The 26,776-nt window shown below is 40.3% G+C and overlaps 1 protein-coding gene across 13 annotated transcripts in view; it reads left to right on the top strand.

Annotated features, from left to right (window-relative positions):
* Positions 1-26,776, top strand: part of EPB41 (erythrocyte membrane protein band 4.1) — a 200,042-nt gene that overhangs the window by 13,893 nt on the left and 159,373 nt on the right. For 2 of the 13 annotated variants that reach the window (XM_047872677.1, XM_047872675.1), the window contains exon 1: positions 5,712-5,901. The exons of 2 other annotated variants lie outside the window; for them this stretch is intronic. The gene's annotated coding sequence lies outside the window, so the exon portion shown is untranslated. Of the gene's footprint in view, positions 1-5,711; positions 5,902-26,776 lie in introns of those variants that run through there. 9 more of the 13 variants (XM_047872670.1, XM_047872669.1, XM_047872674.1 and 6 more) reach the window with 7 other exon arrangements.

The following is a 26,776-nucleotide window of genomic DNA, read 5'->3' as shown; positions in this document are numbered from 1 at the left end:
GGTTAAGCGTCCAACTTCAGCTCAGGTCGTGATCTCACGGTTCCTGGGTTCCAGCCCTGCATTGGGCTCTGTGCTGACATTTCAGAGCCTGGAGCCTGCTTCAGATTCTGTGTCTCCCTCTCTCTCTGACCCTCCCTGGCTCACGCTCCATCTGTCTCTCTCTCAAAAATAAATAAACATTAAAAAAAATTATTTTTAATAAAAAAATAAATGATCTCTAAGGGCCTTTCCAGCTCAGACATTCCTAGGTTTTTATGGCTGTAGAATTTAGCCTGGATTGCAGCTTTGGAAGGGAAAAGTAGGTGGGCTCAGAAGCAGGCAGGGAACCACAGAATCCAGGGTCAGAAGCCTTGCATTCAAGTTTGGGCTCTGCCACTCTTTGCTGTGTGACCTTGGACAAGTGCTTTCCAGTTTCTGTACCCATTTCCCAATCTGTTTAAAAGTTAGCAGCTTGGGCTTGATGGTCTCTAAGGGCCTATCCAGTTCTAAGATTCTGTGAATCTAGAGGCCTAGAGGAGTCTCTTAGCTACCGTCTACTGGGTCCTCTTTTACCTTTTCAACTTCCTTTCCTTCTGCTCTTGTGTCTTGGAGTGTCTCCACAGCAAAAAGGACATAACTTGCCAACTCCAATGTATGTATTTCAATCACATTTTTTGTTCTTATTGTGTTAGGACTGAGCTTAATGCAATTATTGTAAGCAAAGTGGTTGTGTCAAAGAGGTCAAAGCCTGCTCAAATACAAAAGATAAGATATTGTATAAAATTACTGCATATGCTGATTTCCTTTGCCTTTATCTCAAAAAATGACCAGAACAGGCAGACCTGTGTGCTATAGTTAAAAAAAAAAAATATGTTGCAGTCAATGCAGCCTAAAAAAAAATAATCATGAGTATGGTTAGATAAAAGGATGTTTATTGAGTATAAAAGATTAAAATGGGAAATAACCTAAATGCCCAACATTTAGATTTAACTAAGTTGTGGTATATCCACTTGAGAGCACTGTTAAATGTCACAATACAGTATATTATTAGGTGAAAAAGTCAGTTCCAAAACAGTATGCTCTAAACCAAACAAACAAAAAACCAAAAAAAAAAAAAAAAACCCCACAAAAAACCACATTAGGTTGACCTATACGCTATGGCTGCTATTTGATCATTTTTAACTTATAAAATCAGCAATTTCATATGATTTAATTTAATACACATAAAAAAGTATATGTATAACAAAAGGTACTAGAAGGGAAGTCCCCCACCAAAATATTGATGGTGTTCTTTCTTTTTTTTTTTTTTAAGTAAAAAAATTTTTTTAAATGTTTATTTTTGAGAGAGAGAGAGAGAGAGAGAGAGAGTGTGTGCTCACGAGTATGCTAGTCGGGGAGGGGCAGAGAGAGAGGGAGACACAGAACCCAAAGCAGGCTCCAGGCTCTGAGCTGCCAGCACGGAGCCCGACACAGGGCTCAAACTCACAGACGTGAGATCATGATCTGAGCTGAAGTCAGATGTTAACCAACTGAGCCACCCAGGTGCCCTTGTTTTTTTTTTTTTTTTAATGTTTATTTATTTATATTTGAGAGAGAGTGTGTGTGCACAGAAGTGGAGGTAGGCGCAGAGAGAGAGGAGAGAATCCCAAGCAGTCTCCAGGCTTCAATCCAGAGCCTGCGGTAGGGCTCAAACCCACAAACTGTGAGATCCTGACCTGAACTGAAATCAAGATTCAGATGCTTAACCAGCTGGGCCACCCAGGCATCCCGATGGTGGTTATTTCTGATTGATGGTTTATGATTATTTAATTTTTTCTTTTTGTTGGACTATATTTTTTTCCTTTTTTTTTTTTTTTGAAGCCTTTATTTTTACTAAATCTCTACACCCACCATGGGACTCGAACTCAGATTGAGAGTCTCACACTCCACTGACTGAGTCATGGGACTCTCCTAAGATTGAGAGTCTCACACTCCACTGACTGAGCCAGCCAGGTGCCTCTTATTTAACTATATTTTCTATGACCAATTCAAATACTACTACTAAAAATAATTGCCTACAAAGTCATACCATTGTATGAATAGTAATTTTCCTGCCTTATCATAGCTTGTTTACCATTTGTATTTAAAAGGTCTAAATAACTGCAAAGTTATGACCATGGGCAGAACGGAAAGACAACTATTCTTCATGTACTTTTGTTACAAGGATTGGTTTTTATTCAATAGTGACTGATGAGAACACTTTCCTGGTGGGCCCAGCTTTTCAAAAAGCCCTCTTCATCTTAAGCCACCCCCCACAACAGACACATATTTTCCATGAGCCCTATCACTGGGGCGTGAGGCCAGCTGTGTCCCTAATCCGCCCACGTCCCAGATTTGGGAATGGTTCGGACTCCAACTGTTCCCCCACGCTACCCCCACTCTCTCCCAATCTCATCTCTTCCAGGTCATCGGAGGCCCCATATAACCCTCCCTGGCCTTCCCCGCTGGTCACCACCTAATTTCACCATCTAATTTCACCCTTTCCCGTGCAGCTGGTGTTTGAGCCCAGTTTGCAGTGGGAAAGGATTAAGACCCTTTCATGCCATCTTTTTCTCTTTTTTCTTAGTGCCCTTGACCGCTCCAGGGCTGACAGGCAGCTAGCAGGGCCTGTATTCCCTAGGAAGGAACAGGAGGGGTGGTGGAGGAGGCAGCGGCGGGCTCAGCTGGCAGGCGGGATAGAGATGGCCCCTGGAGACCCCAACCTGGGGCTTGGAGCATGGTACAGCCGCCATCCAGATGTGAGCATGGAGCAGGCAGGGAGGGAGCTGAGTTGCTGCCTAGAAAATTAGACTCAGGGATGGTGCTTGGGACCTTTACCCTTGGAACCCAGGGGTTGCCTCTGCAGGGTGAACTAGCACTAGATGTCTGGTTTGTGGAGGAGTCTTTTTAGAGGGCAGATGGGCATATGGGTATGGGTAGTTTCTCTGCCTTCAGATTGGGCATTACTTAGCCCCCCACTACCTACTATGTGGGGGGCCCAGCTATACTCAGGAATTGAGCACTTTGCCTAATAGGTGATGGTGTATAACCTAATTAATAACAAAACCAGTCATGCATGCATAGTACTTTACAAAGTCCTTTCATGTCCAGGCTGAGAATTAAAAAGGAAGACTGGAATTCAGGTCTCTGATACTCTTTTTTTTTTCCCAGACGTTTATTTTTGAGATGGCTGGGGGGGGGGGGGGGAGGGAGAGGGAAGGAGAAGGGAAAGGGCAGAGAGAGAGGGCAGAGAGAGAGGGAGACAGAGAATCCCAAGCAGGCTCAGCCATGTGGGGCTCGAATTCATGAACTGTGAGATCGTGACCTGAGCTGAAATTAACCCACTGAGCCACTCAGGCGCTCCTGGTCTTTTATATTCTAAAGCCTGTGCCAACAGTTTTTTTGGGGTTTTGCACAGCACTCTGAATATAAGAGTGGTTTACACCTGCCTTAGTGTAGCTGTTTTTTCCTAGCCTGAAACTCCTACTTTTTTTTTTCAGGGTGACGATTACTAAATACTACACACTCCATTCACCCAAACAAGGTTCCTTAAATATGATGTATCATTGGCTAGCACTTCATGGCATAGAGAATATTGGTTTTGATGAATCTGAATTTGCTGGATAACATAGTGGTCATGGCGAGCCATCTGGTGATTGATCTTCAGGTACCAGATTTCCAGGTCCATATGAAGGAAGCCTCTGAGGCACAGACATGGTAGGGCTAGAGCTCCTTGAATCAAAAGTATGGCTTAACCTGAGAACCTGAGGCAGGGGACCAGAATATTCAAAAATAGGTGCTTCACCTCTTGTCCACAGAATGAACTTGGCCAACTCACTTGACCTTACTAAGCTTCGGCTTCCTTATATATAAAATGGGGATAATCTGTTCACTTGTTCATCAAACATTTATTGAGTATGCACTGTTCTGGGAGATGAATAAGAGGGACAAAATCCCTGTCCTCTTGGAGCTTGCCGTTTAGTGGATCTCAACTGCAACCATTTATTGAGAGGAGCAATAAAAAATTAAATATATAGAAAGTCAGGAAGAAGTAAAGGCTATGAAGCAAATTAAAGCAGGGCAAGGTGAAAAATAAAATCTTAAAAAAAAAGCGGGGGGCGCCTGGCTGGCTCCGTTGGTGGCGCATGTGACTCTTGATCTTGGGGTTGTGAGTTTGAACCCCATGTTGGGTGTAGAGATTACTTAAAAAGAAACTCTTGTTAAAAATCAGGGCAAGGGTGTGTGGGTGGAGGCTGGTTTAGATAGGGTAGTCAGGTAGTCCTCAAGTGGTTCACTTAGGATGTTTAAGACAGATAATTCATGTAATGCGCTCAGCTCAGTGTTGACAACAATTGAGAGCTTAACAAACATAGTATTATGTCAGCCCGCTCTACACCTCTCAGTCCATATTTTAGTCTCCAAATAGCAGTAATAATTAACGCTTATGTAGATCTTACAATGAGCTGGGCATTATTCTAAGCCCTTTACATATTTTAACTGATTTAATTCTTATAATAACTCTTATGAGGTAGGAACTGATTATCCCCTTTTATGGGGTTAGAAACTGACACATAGAAGTCCAAACAATGAGGGAGGGCTGGAGGCTGAGAATTGAACCCAGCAGGTGTCTGTTTCTAGAGGCTGAGCTGGGATGGGAGGGGCTTGTGATCAGATACCAGGAGACGGTGAAGCTGGCATAGGAAGGTTCTGATGTCAGATTGCCCAGCTTCTTATCCTGGCAGGTCTAAGCCTCTCTGCTTCAGTTTCTTCATCTCTAAAATGGGAATACCAGAACCTATCTTACCATCTAGGGACTGTGCTTAAAACATGAGCCTTCATTCTACTCTGTGGGGTCCCAGCCTGTTCAGAGACCAGCCTGGCAGGGAGTGTGAAGGGTCAAGCGGCCTCTGAAACTTCCGAAGGGAAATAAAGGCACATCAGGCAATTGTCAGAGCAACCCTAAGTTCAGCTGGAGCCCAGATCTCGGAAGCTAGGTTTTTATGATTTTGAGGGTGCCAGGGTGGAATTAGGAGACCCTTAAATGCAAAAGACAGGTGAAATCTTGGCATGGCCACAACATTCGGCGTCCGTTTCAGGCCTTACACAGCTGTCAGGAGAGGTGAAGCTTCCACGAATGTCAGGTTTGGAATGGCGCCTAGAGATCATCGAATTAGTAGATGGGTAAACTGAGCCCCAGAAAAGCTGAGTGACTTACCCAAGGTCATGAGGTGCGTTAGTAGGCAGTCAGCTGCTGCAGCCTGACAGCAGCCTCGGCTTTTCCTTGAGGCTTTCAAATCTCGGACTCTTACCTGAGCCTCCTCCGGGTGGAAAGGGCCTCACCTGGGTCCCGGTCGCTACCTACCTCATTCCCCACGTGGGTGCTGCAGGAGCCAGGAACACCGGGACTCCAGAGCGAGTTCGATTTGCGCTTGCGCACACGCGGCCAGCTCCTTGCCTTTCCCCCACTCTTTTTCCTCCCCTCCCCTGCCCTTACCGGCCTTGAGGAGGGGGGAAACTAGAGGAGCCAAGAACTTGGCCTCAGCCAATGGGCTGACGGGCCGCGGGCCCGGCCCCCTCCCTCCCTCAGTTGCCGACCAATAGAAATTTACTACAATGTTGTGGCGAACAGAGGGGGAGGGGCGCGCGCGGGCTGGCTGGCTGCGGGCCGGGCGGCCTCGCCTCACGGAGGGAAGGCGGGAGGGCGCGCGCCGGGGCCGCCTGCTCGTTCACTCGCTCGCTCGCTCCCTCCCTCCGCCGGTGGGTTAGTCAGTCAGTCAGTCCGCCAGCAGCCGGCGGGCCCGCGAGCCGCAGAGGGCCCGAGTCTCGGCGCCGGCGCCTTCTCCTGCTATTGTTCGTCGGGCGGCTGCAGCGGCGGGCTCGGGAGCCCGGGCCCCCGGGCCACCGGTGAGGCGAGGCGGCGGCGGCGCGAGAGCGGGGTTGGGGGGCGCGGAACCGTCCCCGAGGGGACGGTCCGGGCGGCCGCGGCGGCGCCGCAGCCTCTTTGTCTGCAGCCCCCCGCAGGCCCCGGGCCGGGGGCGCGGGCTCCGGGGCCTCCGCGCGCCAGAGGCTGAGGGGCTGGAGCCCAGACGCGGCCGGCCTGAGGAGAAGGAGGCGGGGGCTGCGCGGAGGGAGCGTTGCAAAGTTGGGCTTGGGGTCCGTTTTTGACGAGGTCTGCCAATCACTGTCCGCGGGCAGGAGCCTTGGAAGGAAACCAAATGGAGGAGGATTGCGGGTTCCGGGTGGTGAAGGTGTTGGGTGCAGCCGCAGAGCAGTTTCTTCGTGACGGGGTGGCTGGGCTGTCTGGAGAAGTCTGGCACGATCTGAGGGCTGGAGGGAGCCCCGCGAGGACTGGGAGACCTTCCCGCCGGAGACACCCGCCTCGTTCAAAGAATCCCCCGACCCCAGGGGGCTCTGCCGCGCTCGCTCCCCGTAGTCTTCGCGGTTCCCAGGGAACCAAAGGGTTAAATCTATTCTCTCAGCATCGTGACCTCCTTTTTCAGTTCCTGCATCTGTCGACTTGGAAATATTTCCTCCTGCTTGCTGGGCTGCTTCTACCTGTGGGGAGGCTGGATGTAGGCTCGCCCTCCGAGCTGCACCACCCGGCGATTGTTCCGGGTGGGGGGCCTGCCCGACCGGGTTCCTCTTCGTCCCCAGGAACCGGCGTTCTCTGGAGAGAAAGTGATCTCACGTGCAGCAAATTGCTGACGGATTCGTTTCTGGCCACATGATAGCCACTGTCATCCTGTTGTTCCCCTAACTGTGCCCTACCAGAAATGTCTAGTCTGTGGGGACTTGTCGTTTTTGGCATGTACTGCTGATTAGGAGATAGGGGTTTGTGTGTGTGTGTGTGTGTGCGTGTCTTGTGTGTGTTTTAAGAGATGCTGAGCCTTTTTTTAGTAGTCTGGGTGATTTCACAGCTGCTATTTTGTTCTTGCTGTTTTTAGGGAAAATTGCAAGAAATGGTTATGTCTTGTGTCTTGGATTTTATTATAGAGAGATTTATGCTCCTCTTGAGGATATACTATATGTGCTGTTACTCACTACTGTTTTCTGTATTCTCAATCCTGGCAAAAAATTTAGTTTGCTTATGCTTTTAATCAAGCAGATTATTATAGTCCCCCTTACTTTTCATGGAAACTTGATGTACTCTTCATTTCCCTTTTCTGTAAATTGGAAACATCGTAAGTTCTTTGCCAGCTGTACAATTTTTGGCTTTGTAAAATAGTTTCTTGGGGTGTTATAATCCACGTAGAGTACATAGCGGTGCTGGCAGTCAGCACTCAATAAATGACAGATAAAAAAGTGGATACAACTGAACATCAGATTGCTTGGCATCAAGGTACAAATTCAGATTGCTTTCTACAAGGAAGTTATAATTAAAGTAAAGTGCAGGAGTTATTCATATCTCTGGGGAAGCCAAAGAAGGGTATATCTTTGCCACTGTTAAAAGTGAGCTCACCGACAGACCCAAGCTCAGCGTGCTAACCTTCTGATTTCTCTCTCTTCTACACTTTCTTCCCTTCTATAATTGAATTCAGGCTTAGAAATAATGTTTTTAATTTTTAGGCCTTGCCAAAATTCTCCCAACATTTATACCAAATATCTCATAGATGAGTCCCCAATCTACCTTTCCACCTTTATTCTCCTTATTACTTGTATTTTTCAACCAAGAAGAACTGTTCAGTAATAACTCGTGCTTTCCCTTTGGCCATGCGGTTCCATCTATGCTTGTCATATATATTCTTCCTGACTGTTTTCAAAGTCTTTTACCTTAAAAATGCTCCATATCTTAGTAATTTGAAGTACGGGGGAAAAGTTCCATATATGGAAGGAACTTGATGGAGTTTGCTTTAACTGGTGTTTGTTAAAAGGATTTAGGTCCTAAGTGTCCCATTGATATGTTCAGCCCTTACTAGTAAATAGATGATGGCCGATGATGGATTGGGAAAACTACTTAGGCTTCCATTCTACTCACAGCTAAGAACCCTGCCAGTTGGTAAGTTTAAGTTTAATGCTTGGAAATTCTGGCTGTCAGCAAATAGACTAAGCTACTATAAATAGACTAAGCTAATCTAAGCTAATAGACCCATCTTTTAGGTAGGTCTCTGCTTGCTTTATGCATCTCTCTCTTCTCTTTCTTGGTGGTCTAACGGTCAGCATTTCCTTAATGTTTGTTAAGCACTTAAATCATAATTGTGGTGTTCAAGTAGAAGATATGTTGAACAAACCTATTTTTTAAAGTAGGCTTATCCTCAAAATAAAATATGAAATAACATAACAATTTATATGATGTTAGCAAAATAATACACAAATTTTCCTCTTTGCATATTTAAAAGTGCTTTCATCTTATCCCTTTTTTTTCCTTATGAAACACTTCTAAGCTAATATCTAAATTAACAAATGATTTTAAATGATTCCTGTCTCCTCTGAAAAAAATGGTTGTGGTATTTGTTGAGGTATGACCTATATATTTTTTCCTGTTACTCTCTTTTGTTGGGTTTGTGCCCTACACTTAAAGTTCACCAGTGTGATGTTTTCTCTTGTGCAGCTTGAGTTTAACATTTTTGGAAATTACAGAACTAGCCTTCTGTCCCATTCTTCAGTTTTTATGGTCTTAATTTTAAACAAATTCATAATAATATGGGACATGGTGTGCTTATAGTGTTTACTGCCTACTTTTGCTAAGAAAGCTTCACAGTTAAGTCCATCAGAAGTGTTGCCTAAAAGTCACAGGATTCTTGAATTCTTTGCAGGTACTTTGATATGTGTACCCATAGATTGTAATTTAAAATATATGGTCTAGGGGCACCTGGGTGGCTCAATTGGTTAGGCTCAGGTCACGATCTCATGGTTCATGGGTTTGAGCCCCGCGTTGGGCTCTGTGTTGACAGCTCAGAGCCTGAAGCCTGCTTCAGATTCTGTGTCTCCCTCTCTCTCTCTGGCCCTCCCCTGCTGGTGCACGTACTTTGTCTCTCTGCTCAAAAATAAATGAATAAACACTAAAAAATGTATCTAAATAAGACATAGGTCTATAATTTGTGATGTGAGTGATAGGGCTTGCATATATTGTTTTCTGAATGTCCAAATCCAATTTAATATTGGTGATCTGATTTTATAACTTTGGTGTATCAGTGGCCATGGCCGCCGAATTTTGTTCTGAAATCAAGAGGAGCATACGGTTAGGCCACAATCTGTTTCCCTGTTATCTAAGAAGCTGTCCAGCCCAAGTGCTGCCAGTGTATTTTTCCAAGAGCCTTATCAAATTTGTGATTGGTCACATGGCAAATTCAGATTCAGATTCATCTCTACTTCTAAAGAACTTATTTTTTCCTCTATTGCTTGAGAATGGAATCACCTTATTTTGTGAGCTAAGCAATAATTTTAAGAGCTTTTTTCTAATGACATCTTTGCTTTTTTCTCAAACACTCCCAATGATGAAACTTAAAAACATTTAAAAGAGGCCTCTGAATTTATCAGGTTTGGGTCTTATTTATGTAGAGAATCTAGAATTATTAGAAGGTAATTGATTCATAATATTTAAAATAGCATTTAGTTGGCGAAAAGCCAGATTCCAAATATATTTGTTAATTTTTGCTTTTTATTTAAGTTTGTTGAAAGTATGTCATTATGTCCTTTTTATGAGTGGATTTATGGTATGTTCAGTAAAATGCAGTATAACAAATAATCTGTTGTACACACTGGGTTAAATTAGTATTTTGATTTACTCTGGGGCCAAAAAATGAATACACAGTGAGAAAGATTAAAGAAGCTATAGCAATGAACAGTATTTAGAAACTGGAGGCGTTAGAAAGGAGAACTTTGATATTTTATTTTGAGTGCTGATCTTATTTAGAATTAGCTGCCTCACTGACGCTACTTCACATGTTGGTTTTAGGAAAGTTTAATGAGAGAATCTGACTATGATGAAAGTCTGTTTGTACTTATTTTTGTTAATTATTTTTGTTAAATGGGATTGTATTCACCTTGAAGTATTGAAAATAAACTGGGTAGCTCTTTGGACTTTAAAGAAAAGCAAAATCCCAATATAGTGTGTGGCCAGTACAATTCAATGAATGACTTGGAGACACTTTAATATACCCTACCCCCTAATCTTTATCAGCATCCTTCAAAGTTGCCCTAAGTAAATATGCTATCCCTAAAAGTCCCCTATATATGAAAATTCCAGAGCCATTCTGGCATCATGTTTATTTTATTATTTATTATTTTGTTATTGCACTTATTAAGACCAGTTCTCATATTGCAGTTATCTCTTAATTATCTCCAGAATAAATCCATATGGATTAAACTGTGATTGTTTATGACTCTCTCCCTTTCATGGCTGAGGGTTCTTTGGGTCACTGCCACCAAATTAATCTAGGCCCTCTTCTATCATTCTCAACTCTTGGGGAAATCTCTGTAGAAATTAAAATTGTTTCTGAGCTATGTGGAGTGGAGCCTTGGGTAGGGTTAAAGTAATCTTGGCAGAGTGGGTAGGAAAAGGCAAGATTATCTGAGGAATAGATAGGAACAATGACTATTTATGTTGGTAAATAAGATTGGAAGAAGCAGTAGAAGCAGCAGCTCTATTAATATTATCTAATTCTATTCTATATTCAATGTTTCTGTAAAATTCTATTATCTAATAATACTATCTATTAATAGGGACAGGAACACCTGTTTCTTTTTGGAAGTAGTTGGAAATACTAAGATAAAATAGCGTATAATGTATACTCTTGAAGTTAATTTTGATTTATAAATGCAGACTGCCTGTTTCTTGCACCTTCCATCGTCTACAAAAAGTGTCCTTATCCAGGGGTGCCTGGGTGGCTCAGTCAGTTGGGCGTCCAACTTCCACTCAGGTCATGATCTCATAGTTGGTGAGTTTGAGCCCCGCGTCGGGCTCTGTGCTGACAGCTCAGACACTGGAGCCTGCTTCGGATTCTGTGTCTCCCCCTCTGCCCCTCTCCTGCTCACAATCTGTCTATCTCTAAAAAATAAATACACATTAAAAAAAAATTAAAATATAAAAAGTGTCCTTATCTAAACCGACTTTTTTTTTCAACGTTTTATTTTTATTTTTTTTTTTTATTTTTGGGACAGAGAGAGACAGAGCATGAACGGGGGAGGGGCAGAGAGAGAGGGAGACACAGAATCGGAAACAGGCTCCAGGCTCTGAGCCATCAGCCCAGAGCCCGACGCGGGGCTCGAACTCCCGGACCGCGAGATCGTGACCTGGTTGAAGTCGGACGCTTAACCGACTGCGCCACCCAGGCGCCCCTAAACCGACTTTTGGTAGGCTCTCTATACGTCTGAATTGTGGACTGGATACAACATAGAGGTTGAGATACTTTCTACATTAATATTCATACAGAAAACTTTTATATTCTATTTTGATAATATCTGCATTAAGTCATAAAAAAATTATAAAAGTTTTGGATAATTCTCAGTGATTTAACAGCATTAAGGCATAGAGTTATTTTGGGGTGCCCGGGTGGCTCGTTTGGTTGAATGTTGGACTCTTGGTTTCCGCTAGGGTCGTGATCTCACAGTTTTGTGGGTTCGAGCCCCACATTGGACTCTGGGCTGCTGGTGCAGAGTCTGCTTGGGATTCTCTTTCTCTGTGCCCCTCTCCCGCTAGTGCTCTCTCCATCTCTCTTAAAATAAATAAATAAACAAACAAAAAAAAGAAAGCATAGGGTTATTTTGAATTGGTTAAATTTAAGCCTGTGACCCACAAGTGAAATAGAAATGCATACTTTGGGTAATTTATGAATATATATAGTACTATGTCAAGGTTGAGTTGTGATTGCTATTCAGCTATTACTTAATGCTGATATAAATTAAATAGCTCTATTAGAATCATTTTATTTTTTTATTTTTTATTTTTCTAAAAAATTTAAAGTTTATTTATTATTCTTGAGAGATAGAGACAGAGCATGAGCAGGAGAGGGGCAGAGAGAGGAGGAGACACAGAATCTGAAGCAAGCTCCAGGCTCTGAGCTGTCAGCACAGAGCCAGATGAGGGGCTTGAACTCACCAACCGCAAGATCATGACCTGAGACGAAGCCGGACGCTTAACTGACTGAGCCACCCAGGCGCCCCTATTAGAATCATTTTAACGTAGTGAGAGCTTAACAGTAATCTTTGAGTATATTATCTTATAAAGAATTGCCATTAAATTTTTTTTTAATGTTGATTTACTTTTGAGGGAGAGAGACAGAGTGTGAGTAGCGGAGGGGCAGAGAGAGAGGGAGGTGCAAAATCTGAAGCAGGCTCCAGGCTCTGAGCTGTCAGCGTAGAGCCCCACATGGAGCTCGAATTCCGATGGCCAGATCATGACCTGAGCCAAAGTGGGACACTTAACCATCTGAGCTACCCAGGCGCCCCAAGAATTGCCATTTTAATTTGTATGTCAAGTATTTTTTTTTAATGTTTGTGTATTTATTTTGAGAGAGAGAGAATCCTAAGCAGGCTCCAAACTCAGCGTTAGAACTTGACAGGGGCTGGACTTGATCTGACGACTGAGAGATCCTGACCTGAGCCAATATCAAGAGTTGGATGCTTAACTGGCTGAGCCACCCAGGTGCCCTTATCAAGTATTTTAATTTACCAATTTGAACTTCTATGTATATTCAAGTGAGAAGTTTTTTACTTTAATAATACACTTGGCACAGGTTGTTGAATTTCATGTTTCCCTCTAATTTTGACCATATAGACACAGGCAGAACTGTCAAGAGCTCCAACAATTTAAGCCCTCAAATTTTACCTGCCAACTATTTCAGTATGCAATAGGGACTCATGGAAGGGATCTTAAAAGGGAAGGCACTTCCCCCCCCTCCCCACTTGCCATTTCTTGCCCTTTTATCAATTTTTTTTAATGATTCAGAGAATTGACAGTGTTGCTAACTTACTACCTGTGAGTCCTGATAATCTTGATGGTATTATGTAATTATATAAACCTTTTGCATGGTGTCATATGATGTTGTATATATGCCCTCCCACATGTGTGTCTTTAGAGTAATTTCTTTCCATCTGCTGTTGGAAATGAGCTCTTTGTGAGGTTATTTTTAAATCTTCAAGCTTTCTGGCATCCTCAACTCTTGAAATAACATAGTTGCTTTTGAAGGCAAGAAAATCCACATAGTGTAGTTAGTGTTTTTTTCCAGTGAAAATGTAAATAGCATTTTATTTTAAAAATTATGTCCTGTGTTCTAAACAGGCAAACATGTATTTTATTTTTAGATGGTCTCCAGATAATTTTGTTAAAATGTAGGAAATAATCAGTTGGTTGTTGCCAAGTAGATAAAATAAAGGAGAAGTACTTAACGGAAGGGATGCCAAGAATAAGAAACCTGCTAGAAGAAAGAGGTTTCAAAGATATTTTATTCTCTGAAGGCTTATTGGTATCCTTTTCTAAACTTGTGCAGCGTTTATTTGTTATGTATCAGATTTGTTGTGTTTTGTTTTATATTGTATATAAAACTGCTATTCCCCAATGAGATTGCCAGGTTCTGAGGGACAGAGTGTCAGTATCCTGTCATTTCATCCTCATCACCTCAAACACAGATATTGCATAGTACAGTAGCTAGAGACATAACATAGGGGACACGCTAGACGTATAGAGGTGTAGTGAGAATGTGAATTCCCAGGGTAATTAAGATTTAAGACTTGGGTTGTAATTCTGACTGCTTCTGATTGCCTTTCTGTGTGTGTGTGTGTGTGTGTGTGTGTGTGTGTGTGTGTGTCATATTTTCTTGGAAAGTAAGTTACAGATATCATGACCCTTTACTCCTAAACACTTTGGTATGCATAGCCTAGGAATAAAGATATTATCCTACATAATTATAATGCTATTATTATACCTAAGAAAATTAACAATCTTTCTATAATATCAACCAATATCAAATCCAATGTCATCTTCTTAGCAAGATTCATCCAATGATTCCTTTTTTCCAGATACTATTTCTGTTGACTTATTCTTGCTAGTTGTATTGTCTCTAATATGACCATAATGAACACTGCTTAACAAGAAATATTCAGTAATTAAGTACTCCCTTTGATGTTTTATGTAATTGAAAAGACTAGCATTGGGGTGAATGATTGCAATAATCATAACATCATCTATAAATAAATATACTATAGAATATATCAGGTGGCCAAAGGGCAAGGTGTTTCTGTTTTGTTTGGTTTTTAGACTTTTCTTATGCCTACGGTGGTAGGCAGGCTCTAAGATGGCGTCCAGTGATTTCTGCCTCCTGGTATTCATGCCCTTGTGTAATCCCTTCCTCTTGAATGTGGCCTGGACCTGGTGACTTAACTTCTAATGAATAGAATATAGCACAAGTGGTGGGATGTCACCTCCAAAATTAGGTTGAGAAAGGCTTTGGCTTTTGTCTTGGGACCTCTCATCTTGGGCACTTTCTGGCTCTCTTCCTGTCATTTGGATCACCAGCTGCCATATCCTAAGATGTACAGGCAGCCTGTAGAGAAGCCCACATGGTGAGAAACCAAGTCTGTCAGCAACAATGTAAGTGAGCTTGGAAGCAGATCTTCCTTTTTTTTTTTTAAAGGGAACTTAAAAAAAAATGTTTATTTATTTATTTTGAGAGACTGAGAGTGAGAGAGCCAGGGAGGGGCAGAAAAAAGGAGAGAGAATCCAAGCAGGCTCCTGAGCTGAAATCAAGAGTCGGATGCTTAACAGGATGGTTAACTGATTGAGCCACCCAGGCGCCCCTGGAGACAGATCTTCTGAGGCCTGATAACAGCCATGTGAGTGAGCTTGGAAGCAGATTCTTCAGGCGGGAGTTGAGCCTTGAGAGGAATGCAAACATGGTTGACACTTGACTGCAGTGTCGTGAGAGACCCTGAGCCAAAGGCACCTAGCTAAGCCGTGCTTGGATTCTTGATCCATATAAACTAAAATAATAAATGTTTGTTGTTTGGGGGCACCTGGATGGCTCTCTCTCTCTCTGTTAAGTGTCCAACTTCAGCTCAGGCCGTGATCTCATGGTTCATGAGTTTGAGCCCTGAGTCAGTTTCTTCTGCCGTCAGCACACAGAGCACCCTTCAGATCCTCTGTTCCCCTCTCTCTCTGCCCCTCCCCCACTTTTGTGTGTGTGCTCACGCTTTCTTAAAAATACACATTTAAAAATAAACAGACAAAAGTTTGTTGTCTTAAGCCACCAAGTTTTGGGGGTAATTTTTTTTAAGATTTTATTTTTAAGTAATCTTTACAACCAATGTGGAGCTTGAACTCATAATCCCAAGATCAAGAGCCACATGTTCCACTGATGGAGCCTGCCAGGTGCCCGGTTTTGGGGGTAATTTGTTGTACAATAGATACTAATACATCTACCATTTATTAATTTAATACATTTTTATTGGTCATCTGCTATTTACCAGGCACTGTCCTAATTGCATTGGGACATGCAGTGAATAAAGTAGAAATGTCTTTTCTTTTGGAGCTTACCTTTTAGTGGGAGAGAACAAATAATAAGTATACAAATCAGGGGTAAAGTAGAAGATTTTCGTGAGGATCAGGGAAAGCAGGCTAAGGGGATAAAGAGTGAGGGAGATGGGGTGGATATTTTATTTTATTTTATATTTTAAAGTAGGCTCCACGCTGGGTGTGGGGTCACAAGTTCAACGTGGGGTTAGAACTCATGACCCTGAGATCAAGAGTCAGATGCTTAACTGACTAGGCATCCCTGGGGTGGCTATTTTAGATAGTAGACAGAGTGGTCCCTTAACCCACCTAGGCATCCCTGGGGTGGCTATTTTAGATAGTAGAGAGAGTGGTCAGAGGTGACCTGTCTGGTAAGGTGACTTTTGAGCAGTAGAATGATATCTAGAGAAGAGCATTCCAGGCAGAAGAACAATAGGTACAAAGGTTATGCATGTTTGGTGTGTTTGAGAAATGTTAAGTAAGCCAGTGGGGCAGGATCAAAATGATTTGGAGAAAATAGTAGGAATTTAGTTCAGAAAGCTTGTAGGTAGGAGAAGGGATGTGCATGTAGTACCTTGTTGGCTATGCTATAGGCTTTGCGTTTTTTTCTGAGATGGGAATTCGCGGGAGGATTTTGAGCAGAGAAATGGCATGATCATTTAATGCATATTAACTGATTATGCACAATGAGCAGGACCCTGTGGGTGTAATGTGATCACAAAAATGTAGAAGACGTGACTCTTGTCTTAAGGAAGTTTAATGATCTAGTGTTAGTAGAAATGACTGGACATGTACAAAAAACTTAAGAATAGTGGCACTGTGTCATGGAAAGACATGTAGTTATGGGAAAAGCACAGAGTAAAACCTGGATTAAGATTCTCGCTCTTCTGGGGCGCCTGGGTGGCACAGTCGTTTAAGCGTCCGACTTCAGCCAGGTCACGATCTCACAGTCCGTGAGTTCGAGCCCCGCGTCAGGCTCTGGGCTGATGGCTCAGAGCCTGGAGCCTGTTTCCGATTCTGTGTCTCCCTCTCTCTCTGCCCCTCCCCCGTTCATGCTCTGTCTCTCTCTGTCCCAAAAATAAAAAAATAAAAAACGTTGAAGATTCTCGCTCTTCTACTTGATTTCATACATTTCAAGCAACTATTTACTAAGTGGTATTATATGTGAGATAAAATAATGCTAGTGTTTGTTGATGACCTGTATGAACTGAGTGAGCTCTGTGTTGTGTGCTTTATAGATATGACATAGGTGTTGTTGAAGAGTGAGCTCCAGCACTTGGATGCCTGGTTTTAAATTCTAGTTGTGTCACTCTTTGCTTGGTGACCGTGGGCAAGTTACTTAATTTTGGTACCTCAATACTCATTAAATTTTTTTTTTAATGTTTATTTATTTTTGAGAGAGACCCAGACAGAATGCCAGTGGGTTAGGGGCAGAGAGGGAGACAGAATTGGAAGCAGGCTCCAGGCTCTGAGCTATCAGCACAGAGCCAGACGCAGGGCTTGAACTCATGAGCCATGAGATCATGACCTGAGTGAAGTCGGACACTCAACCGACTGAGCCACCCAGGCGCCCCACCTCAATACTCATTATATAACATGGGGATGATAAAAATATCTGTACCTTTCACAGATTATTATGATTAAATGAGTTAATATATGTAGTTAGAACATTGGCACCAGATAAATGCTAGCCATTATTTTTTCATTTAAACCTTACCACATCCCCTATGCAGCAGGTATGATTATAATCCCATTTTACATTTCAAGGAGCAGGTTAAAAAGTTAAGTAGCTTGTACAAAGTTAGACGATTAGCAAGTGAAAATGGTCTTCAAAGCCACATTCTTTACTGCTGCACCTTTGCTTACTCAGTATATGCATGAGCAAGCAGGGAAAGAGATCTGGATACAGGCCTTCTGTCAAAGGTAATGATTTAATGATTATGCTCTTGTGAAAGTACTTTTCCATGCCTTAGATTCCTCTTCTGTAAAGTGAGGATGATACTCACATTACATAGTAATAACAAAGAAAAACAAACATTATTGTGTGCCTACAGATAGTGTTAGTTCCTTTTCCCCTCGATAAAATATGGCCTCATAGAGATGGGAAATAATCTATAGTTAAGGAGAATAATTTTTGCTTCTTGATCCATATCTTTTTTCTACTTAAATTGGGTATCTACATGCATCTATGATTATTATATAAAAATAAATGTAATTTAGCTCTACAGGATTTTATGTGTGTCTAGTGGTGATCTTTGCATTTGATTCAGACTTCTATAAAATTTTTAAGCCTAAGTGTGAGTTTTCTAAAGACCCATTTCACAGCAACTCTGGCTTCATAGCTTCATTTCCGGGTTGGTAGGACGTGATCATGTGGTTGATGTCCCCATTGTTGCTTTTATCTTTTGCAGCAGATGTGAAAGTAAACATACGAGGTTGAAAAACAGGAAGGGGTTTGGCTGATTTTCGTTGAGAGGGTATTTTTGCAGGGGAGCTTGCACACAAGCCACCTGAAATCTGAACTGCCTTGAATCTTTGCGACTTTTAGCAGATACAATAAGATATACATTAATGGGTTAAAGTAAATAAAAAAGCAAATGATTGTGAAGTTTAACCAACTCATGAATTTGCATATATTTTTGCATTTAAACATATTGGAGAAGTGAGAGAGTGTGTTCCTCTTTTCATTTGAACAGCAAACTGATGTATAACTTTATAGTCACTCCAATTCAATTCTGGGTTCTTTTTACCTGGAATAATTTTTCAGTGAGAAAGTACAGACTTCTTTGTTATTGTTATTGTTATTGTTATTGATGTCTGTTCTAATATCATTATACTTGAACTTATTCAAAAGTCAAAACTTAAGACAGTACTTTTCTAGTTGGCTCTTGTCTTTGTTCCTAAGGAAGGGAATTAACACATAATCAAACGCTAGCTATATACCAGGTAATACTCTCCATATATGCTAACTCGGTGCATATATTAATTATAAATCCATCTTTGACATTCAATTCATAATGAGTTTTTATTGCTTTGGTGAAATCCCTTCCTCTTTCCCGTTTTCTTCTTCCTTCTTATACCCTCCCTTTCTTCCTTCCTCTTCCTTTCTTAAATGATTCTCTCTCATACTCTTGCTGAACAGTTTTCTATTAATAGCGTTTCAGAGGCAGTGTGATGTAGCGGTCAATAAAGAGAGGGGTTTTGGAATCAGATAGACCTGGGTTTACAGTAAGATTGTTTCTGATAGGAAAAAACCTTTCTTTTATAATAAATAAAAGCCCAGAACCTCCAGAGTTGGCTTTAGAAGGACATTCTGCACATGTGGTGGAATAATTGGAGCTCACAGTAGGGACTTTTGTTCCCAAAGATTCAAGATTTCTCTTGAGAAATGCCTTGCTGACCTCAGGGACTGTTCCTTTCTCTTTAATTTTCTGTCCCAAAGGTGAAGTCTTCTCTTAATACTCCTGTAGTACACAGCTGAGACCAGGCTGGAACATTTAGTACTTTACTAGAGGCGAGGAGATACCAAAAGGAAATAAACACAGAGGTACACTTTGATATAATCTGGTTTACAAGATAAAACTCCTTTTCAATTTGTGCTCTTCTATCGGAATACCTCCCTTCTTGACCCTAACACATATACCTGCCTTTCAGTGGCAGAAGCCGTCTCTAACTCTTCTACCTGGAGTGCCTCCAGCAGCATATCCAGATTGCTCTCAACCCAGGGGAGGAGGCTCAGAGGACATAGGGATTCTTTATCTTGCCAGCATATGGTTATATATGAGAGAAGACCCATTCCTTGCTGGTGATCAATACCAGGTCTCTACAACTCTTAGGGGAGACCACGGTTACTCATAGAATATCAAATTACTATTCACTGAAGAGAAACACAAACAGTAGAGGGGATTTGGGGTAGAGGTGGGAGGGGAGTTTCATTTTAACCATTTACCCCAGATCATAATATCTCTGATCATAGTTTAGTAATTTGGCACAAAATAGCTCTGAATAAATATTCCCTTCCCATTCTTTGATTCTTAACACCATGTGATACCTGAGGAGCTACCCTTTAGTTTATTGTAATTTTGATCTCAGAGTTTTGGTTGAGGAGATTCTAGTACTTAATTAGGTCCAAAGTTTGGCTGAGAACAGTGGTGATGAACATAGCTGGTGCGATCAGAATGGAACACCTGGTGCCCTGAGCAGGCTTGAGTTTAAATGTTTTTTTTTTTTTTTTTTTTTTTTGAGTTTAAATGTTAAAGGAGGTGTCCTTTGTATCACAGACTATTAATTGTGCAAGAGGATATGGAACTAGGTTATTGATACAAGGTTCATGGGCTTATTTCTAAGATAGCCAAAGAGTATTAGGGTCAAAGACCTTTGGAGTCACAGGCCTGGTTTGGTATCCTGGCTCTGGTACTGATTAGCTGTGTGTAATTGGGCATGTTATCCTTCTTGTTTCTCAGTTCCTTCATCTGTTTAATTTATACAACATTTAACATTATAAGTTACCTTTTAGAACTACTGAAAAGATTAGAAATAATTGACTCTTAAACAAACTTCGGGGTTAGGGACACTGACCCCTGCGCAGTAAAAAATCCATATGTAACTTTTGACTCCCCCAAACTTAACTGCTACTAGCCTACTGTTGACCAAAAAAGCCTTACTGATAAATAGTCGATTAACATATATTTTGTATGGCATATATATTACAGATGAATTCTTATAATAAAGTAAGCTAGAGAAAAGAAAATGTTATCAAGAAAATCATAAGGAAGGGAAAATACTTATAGTACTGTGTTTATACAAAAAAAATCCACATATAAGTGGATCTGTGCAGTTCAAAATCGTGTTGCTCAAGAGTCAATGGTAAAATGTAATATGCTTAACATAGTGCCTCACAGGTAGTGGACACTTAACAAGTAGAAACTAATTATCATTATTATTTTAAGTGACATTCCCTTAAAATCTAGCTTGTACTTTGACTTATATATGTTCTGACCTTGGCTTTTTTTTTTTTTGACAGCTTTATTGAGATATAATGAACATACCATACAATTTACCCATTTACACTATACAACTCAGTGTTTTCTAGTATGTTCATAAGGTTTTGTAGCCATCATCTCAATCTAATTTTAGAACACTTTTGTCAACCCATAAAGAAACTCCAAACCCATTAGCAGTCAATTCCCATTCCCTACTCTGCAACTCCAGTGCTAGGCAACCACTGACTGCTTTGTGTTTCTATTGTTTGACTTATTCTGGACATTTCAAATAAATACAGTCATACAATATATGGTCTTTTGTGACTGGCTTCTTTCACTTAGCCTAGAATATTCAGGATTTATCCACATGGTAGTGTGTATGAATAGCTCATTCCTCTTTATTGCTGAATAATATTCCATTGTATGAATATGAATATACCACATTCTATTTTTATTGATTTATCCAATTTAAAACAGTTTAAGTATAATTAACATATAACGTTATATTAATTTCAGGCATGCAATGTATTTATTCAACAGTTCTATACAGTATTGCTCACGATGATGAGTGTAATCATTTGTCATCATACATCATTATTACAGTATTATTGCTTCCTTGTACTGTACTTTTCGTGACTATTTTATAACTGAAAGTTTATATCTCTTAATCTCTATCTGTTGCACCTCCCCACCCCCCCCCCCACACACACCTTTTATTTATCCATTCATCAACTGATAGGCATTTGGGTGGCTTTCATTTTTTGACAATTACGAATAATGCTGTGTGAACATGTGTCTTCATTTTTCCTGGGTATATACCTAGGAGTGAAATTGCTGGTTATATGGTACTTACTTCTATGTTAACATTTTGAAGGATTGCTTTTGGCTGTTTTTTAACCATTTCTCTCTCTCTCTTTTAATGTTTATTTATTTATTTTTGAGAGAGAGTGAGAGAGCATGTATGTGGTGGAGGGGCAGAGAGGAGGGAGAGAGAGAATCCCAAGCAGGCTCCACACTATCAGTGCAGAGCCCGACGCGGGGCTCGAACTCACAAAATGTGAGTTCATGACCTGAGCCGAAATCAAGCGTCAGATGCTTAATCGACTGAGCCACCTAGGTGCCCTATTTTCTTCTCTTTGATTTCATGTTCTCCTGTTTTCTATCAACCATCTTCACCAGTAGTTCTTGGGGAACTATTTTTGATTACATTCTTACTGTTTACCTGTACCCCATCTTGCTTAAACAGATAATGTCATTGCAAATGAATCTCTATTTTTCTATATATGTAACACCTATCCATGCAACGTTCTTTTCCATTTCATCAGGTTTTTTTTACCGTTTTTTTTTCCCTCTGGGTAAAAATGGTTTTAAGAAATAAATGTTCTAAGTAAAATTCCACTGAAATTGGACCCATGCCTTGTTATGGTATACCTGGTGGTGAAAACTCAAAATCTGTGATGAGAGGAGAGTTATTTATTTATTTATTTATTTATTTACTGATTTATTTAGAGAGAATGAGTGGAGGAGGGGCAGAAAGAGAGGGAGAGAGAGAATTCCAAGCAGGGTTTGCACTGTCAGATGGGGCTCCATCCCATGAACTGTGAGATCATGACCTGAGCCAAAATCGAGTAGGAACCTCAACTGACTGAGCCACCCAGGTGCCCTGAGAAGAGAGATCTTTAAATAGATCTTTAATACAGTGATACTAAAAGTATGAGGCAGGCTAAATTATTCCATCAGTACTTGAGATGCTTAACAACAGCGGCTTTTTAAAGAAGAAGAATATAGGGGCGCCTGGGTAGCTCAGTCGGTTAAGCGCCCGACTTCGGCTCAGGTCATGATCTCACAGTCCGTGAGTTCGAGCCCCGCGTCGGGCTTTGTGCTGACAGCTCAGAGCCTGGAGCCTGTTTCAGATTCTGTGTCTCCCTCTCTCTGACCCTCCCCTGTTCATGCTCTGTCTCTCTCTGTCTCAAAAATAAATAAATAAACATTAAAACAAAATTTTAAAAAATAGAAGTACAGAAAGTTCCACAAGGTTGAACTAAGTCAGGCTTACTTTAAAAAAAAAAAAAAGATAAAGAAAAAGAATATAAGATTATGGGTACATAATTAGAGGTGAAAATAAATATTTGGAATGAGAAAATAAATCCACTAATTATGTTTGTTAAAAATTTTATTCTATATATAGAGAGAGAGAGTAGGGGAGAGAGGCAGAGGAGGGGAGGGAGAGAGAGAGAATCTTAAGCAGGTTCCATGTTCAGGCAGAGCTGGATGGGGGGCTTGATTCCACAACCCTGGGATCATGACCTGAGCTGAAATCAAGTTGGTTGCTCAAACAACTGAGCTACCCAGGTGCCCCAACAAATTACTTTTTTTTTTTTTTTTTTGAGAGAGAGAGAGAGGAGAGAGGGCACAAGGCAAGTGAGTGAGGGACAGAGAGAGAGAGAGAGTGTGTCCTGTGAGGGGCAGAAGCAGGGCTCATGTGAAGTGAGGCTCCTGTTTTTGCCCAAAGCAGGGCTCGAGCTCACCTGATATGGGACTCATGAATCGTGAGATCAGGACCTGAGCCAAAGTCAGATGCTTAATGACTGAGCCACCCAGGTGCCTCAAATAACATATTTTTAAAAGCTGAAAAAGAGCACAACCATCATGAAATTCAGAAAATAGCATAAAAATTTTTAATTAAATTTTTTCCTATACTTTCCGGGTTTATATTCTTCTAGAGATTTTCATATTATGGCTTTGTAGTATCACTTGGTCTTGGTAGGGACCATTTTAAATGAGGGCCCTGAAACTTAAGCTTCTTTAGTTTTATAGTAAATGTCTCTCTGCATACTAAGTAATCTTAAGATATTAACCAAAACGTTGAAATATGCCTTTTTCTGTGTTCTAGTCAGTGATTGGAATTGTTTAGTATAAATTACATCCTGTGAATAATTATTTTTTGGACTTAATATTCAATTATACATTTATTTGTATACATTTCTTTATCTTTCTATCAGGAATGTGCAGTATTAATTACCCTTAATTGCAAAAGCCTTTTTTTTTTTTAACACCTTCCCCTTACTTCAAATGCAGGTATCTTTCTTTCCCAAATAGTTTGTAGTATTAGTGTGGGGATAAAAAACAGTCCAAGCCAGAGTTTGATATAGCCATATAATTTTCAGCCTGAGATGTCTCTTCTGTTTAGTTTCAGACTAAATAGTCTATTTGTTCAGGCTCTCAGTACATTTATTCTTTCATGTCAGTTTTAATCCTGTTTATCTCTTTTTTTGCTATTAGTGTAGATCAAGTACAGTATTAAAAGACTATATACTCTGCAAGTCATTTAGAAGTAAACTTGCTTCATGATAGTATGACTTTCTGGAGGTCAGTGGTTTATAAATAGGACAGAAAAATATGAGAAGCTAGTATAGTAGAAGAACTAATGCTTTTTTTCCAAGGCACATACTTTGTTTTGTACATAAAAGTCTAAACATTTTGTTAGATTTTTAAATATCTCAGTTGACAATTTAAATAGGGAGAGCACATACTCAATATTATTGTAATACCTTTGTATGGTGATAGATGGTAACTAGACTTATTGTGGAGATCATTTTATAATGTATAAAGATATCAAATCATTGTGTTGCACACCTGAAACTAATAAGATATTGTATGTCAATTATAATTCAATAAAAAATAAATATTAAGAGCACAGGGGCGCCTGGGTGGCTCAGTCGGTTAAGCATCTGATTTCGGCTCAGGTCATGATCTCACAGTCTGTGAGTTTGAGCCCTGTGTTAGGATCTGTGCTGACAGTTCAGAGCCTTGAGCCTGCTTCGGATACTGTGTCTCCTTCTCTCTCTCCTCCCCTCCCTAGCTTGTATGCGTGCTCTCTTGCTCTCTCAGAAATAAATAAACATTTAAAAATAAATAAATACATATTGAGAGACCAATACAGTTAGATTTTGAGCTCAGTATATTTTGTATAGTTTGTATATAGTTGTGTATTTATTTATTTTAGTTTTGAAGCGCCATTACATCTTTTTTTTTTTTTTAAGTTTATTGATTTTGAGAGAGAGAGGTGGAGAGTAAGAGAGCACAAGCTGGAGGGGCAGAGAAAGAGGGAGAGAGAATCCCCACGCAGACTCTGTACTGTCAGCATAGAGCCCAGTGCAGGGCTCAATCTTGTGAACTGTGAGATCATGACTTGAGGTGAAGTCAGGAGTTGGACACTTAACCAACTGGGCCGCCCTGCACCATTACGTATTCTAATCCAAATTTAATTTTACGTCAGGTAATTTACTTCTTAGTGCATTATTTTACATAATATACCATATTTAAAACATTCACTTAAATATTTCAAAGAAGAAAATGATTTCCAAATCCCATTGAAAAGTGTCTGATAATGTGTCCCCATGAATATTTGAATTTTTGTCTTTCATTGATATATTTTTTATATTTGAACTTGAATTAATAAAAAGCAACATCAGAAAAGCATTTGGGATCAAAACATATTTGCTATATTCATTGTATTTTGATGTTGAATAGATGGTAACATTTGTCTTTGAGTCTATCTTACTCTGCTCAAAAAAACAGGAAAGGGGGGAAGAAGGAAAGAAGTAAGATTTATTGGGTATCCTTGTGCTGAGTACTTCACTTAGTATTCTTACAGCAGTCTCATGAGTCAGGTAGTGGTATTTTCCTTTTATAAGTAAGTAAACTGAGGCTAGGGGAGGTGAAGAAACTTGTCTGAAGTTCATGCAACTAATAACCAAATGGTAAAACAAATCCAGGTTTAGCTGATCCAAAAGTGTTCTATAACGTGGTGATTAGATTTGGTAGTTCCTTCTACTATGGATGGGCAGTGGCCAACTTTCATTTCATTCTATTCAGATTTTCAGAAATCATAATTTATTGTAATCTATATTGAAATTTTACAATGGTGTTCTTAGGCAAAATATTTTGGGTGAAATCATACTAAATTAATTATGCCCTATTTCAATATTTCTTAAAGCTTAATGTGCATGTAAATCACCTGAGGATCTTGTTAAAATGTAGATTTTGATGCAGTAGATACCTGGGATTGGTCCTGGGATTCTGCCATCTAATGTGTTCTAGAAGATGCCTATTCTGCTGGTCTGGGCCATACTTTGAGTCTTAAGGCCCTGCTAAATGAGAGAACAGTTGTCTCCATTTTAAGATGATAGAGAGGGAAGGGTGAGAGTCCAGGTATAGAACAGACAGATAAGACATCTCTTTTTTTCATAATGTTTGGTAAGGATGACACAGAAAGTCTGTTGATAACTTTTCTCTGATATTGCCAGGCATTGGTACTTTGTGTTATGTACACTAGAGAAGTAGATGCAATCTTACAGTGAAGGAAGAGCCAAGAGCCGAAGTATTATCTACTATGTGCCAGACTGTGCTTTGAATACTTTTCATTGAGCTTTTCATTATTGGTTTACTTTTGAGGATGAATAGAATTTTCATAGTCAATCTTATCCTAATTATGAAATACTTAATATAGAGCTGCCTCCTACATGAATTAGTATGTTTTGCTTGGTAAAATACTTGACTCATTTAAGTGTCTATGTGCATTCCTTTGCCTGTTTTGCATTCTTTTACCTGTTTTGATTATTATGTAGCAGTTTGGTTCTCAAAATTGTGTGTTGGGGCAGGGAAGGGAAACACTTGTGATTGGATTTTTACAGTTACCTAATTTTGAGGTATAAATTACATATGGTGAAATACAGAAATCTCAACGTGAACAGTGAGTTTTGACAAGTGCATATACTTGTGTAACCCACATCCTTATCAAGATCTAGGTGGGGCATGGGGGCACCAGGCTGGCCCAGTCAGTGGAGCATGCAACTCTTTGATCTTGAGATCATGAGTTTGAGGCCCACATTGGGTGTCGAGATTACTTTAAAAAAAAAAAAAGATATAGGACGCAGTTGTTCTCAAACTTGAGTTTACATTAGAATCATTGCTACAGAAGCCTTGCAGAGGTAGTACAAATTTTCATTCCTATTACCCAGCTTCCTATAATGTTAACATCCTTCATAACCTTGGCACATTTACCAAAAGTAAGAAATCAACATTGGTACGATACTATTAACAACTATAGTCTTTATTTCAGTTTCACCAGTTTTTCCACTGTTGTCTTTTCTTCCAGGAGTCAGTCTATGGATACCACATTGCATTTAGTGGTCATGTCTTCCTTATGTGATGGTTTTTCAGTCTCCACCTTTCATGGCCTTGATATATATATATATATATTATATATATATATATATAATATATATATATATATATATTTTTTTTAAAGGTTTTAGTTATTTTTTAAGTAAACTCTGCACCCAACATA

The sequence above is a fragment of the Prionailurus viverrinus genome, chromosome C1, assembly GCF_022837055.1.
Source record: "Prionailurus viverrinus isolate Anna chromosome C1, UM_Priviv_1.0, whole genome shotgun sequence".
NCBI lineage: Eukaryota > Metazoa > Chordata > Mammalia > Carnivora > Felidae > Prionailurus > Prionailurus viverrinus.
The sequence above is the reverse complement of the archived record's forward strand: the minus strand, read 5'-3'. Positions and strand labels throughout refer to the sequence as shown.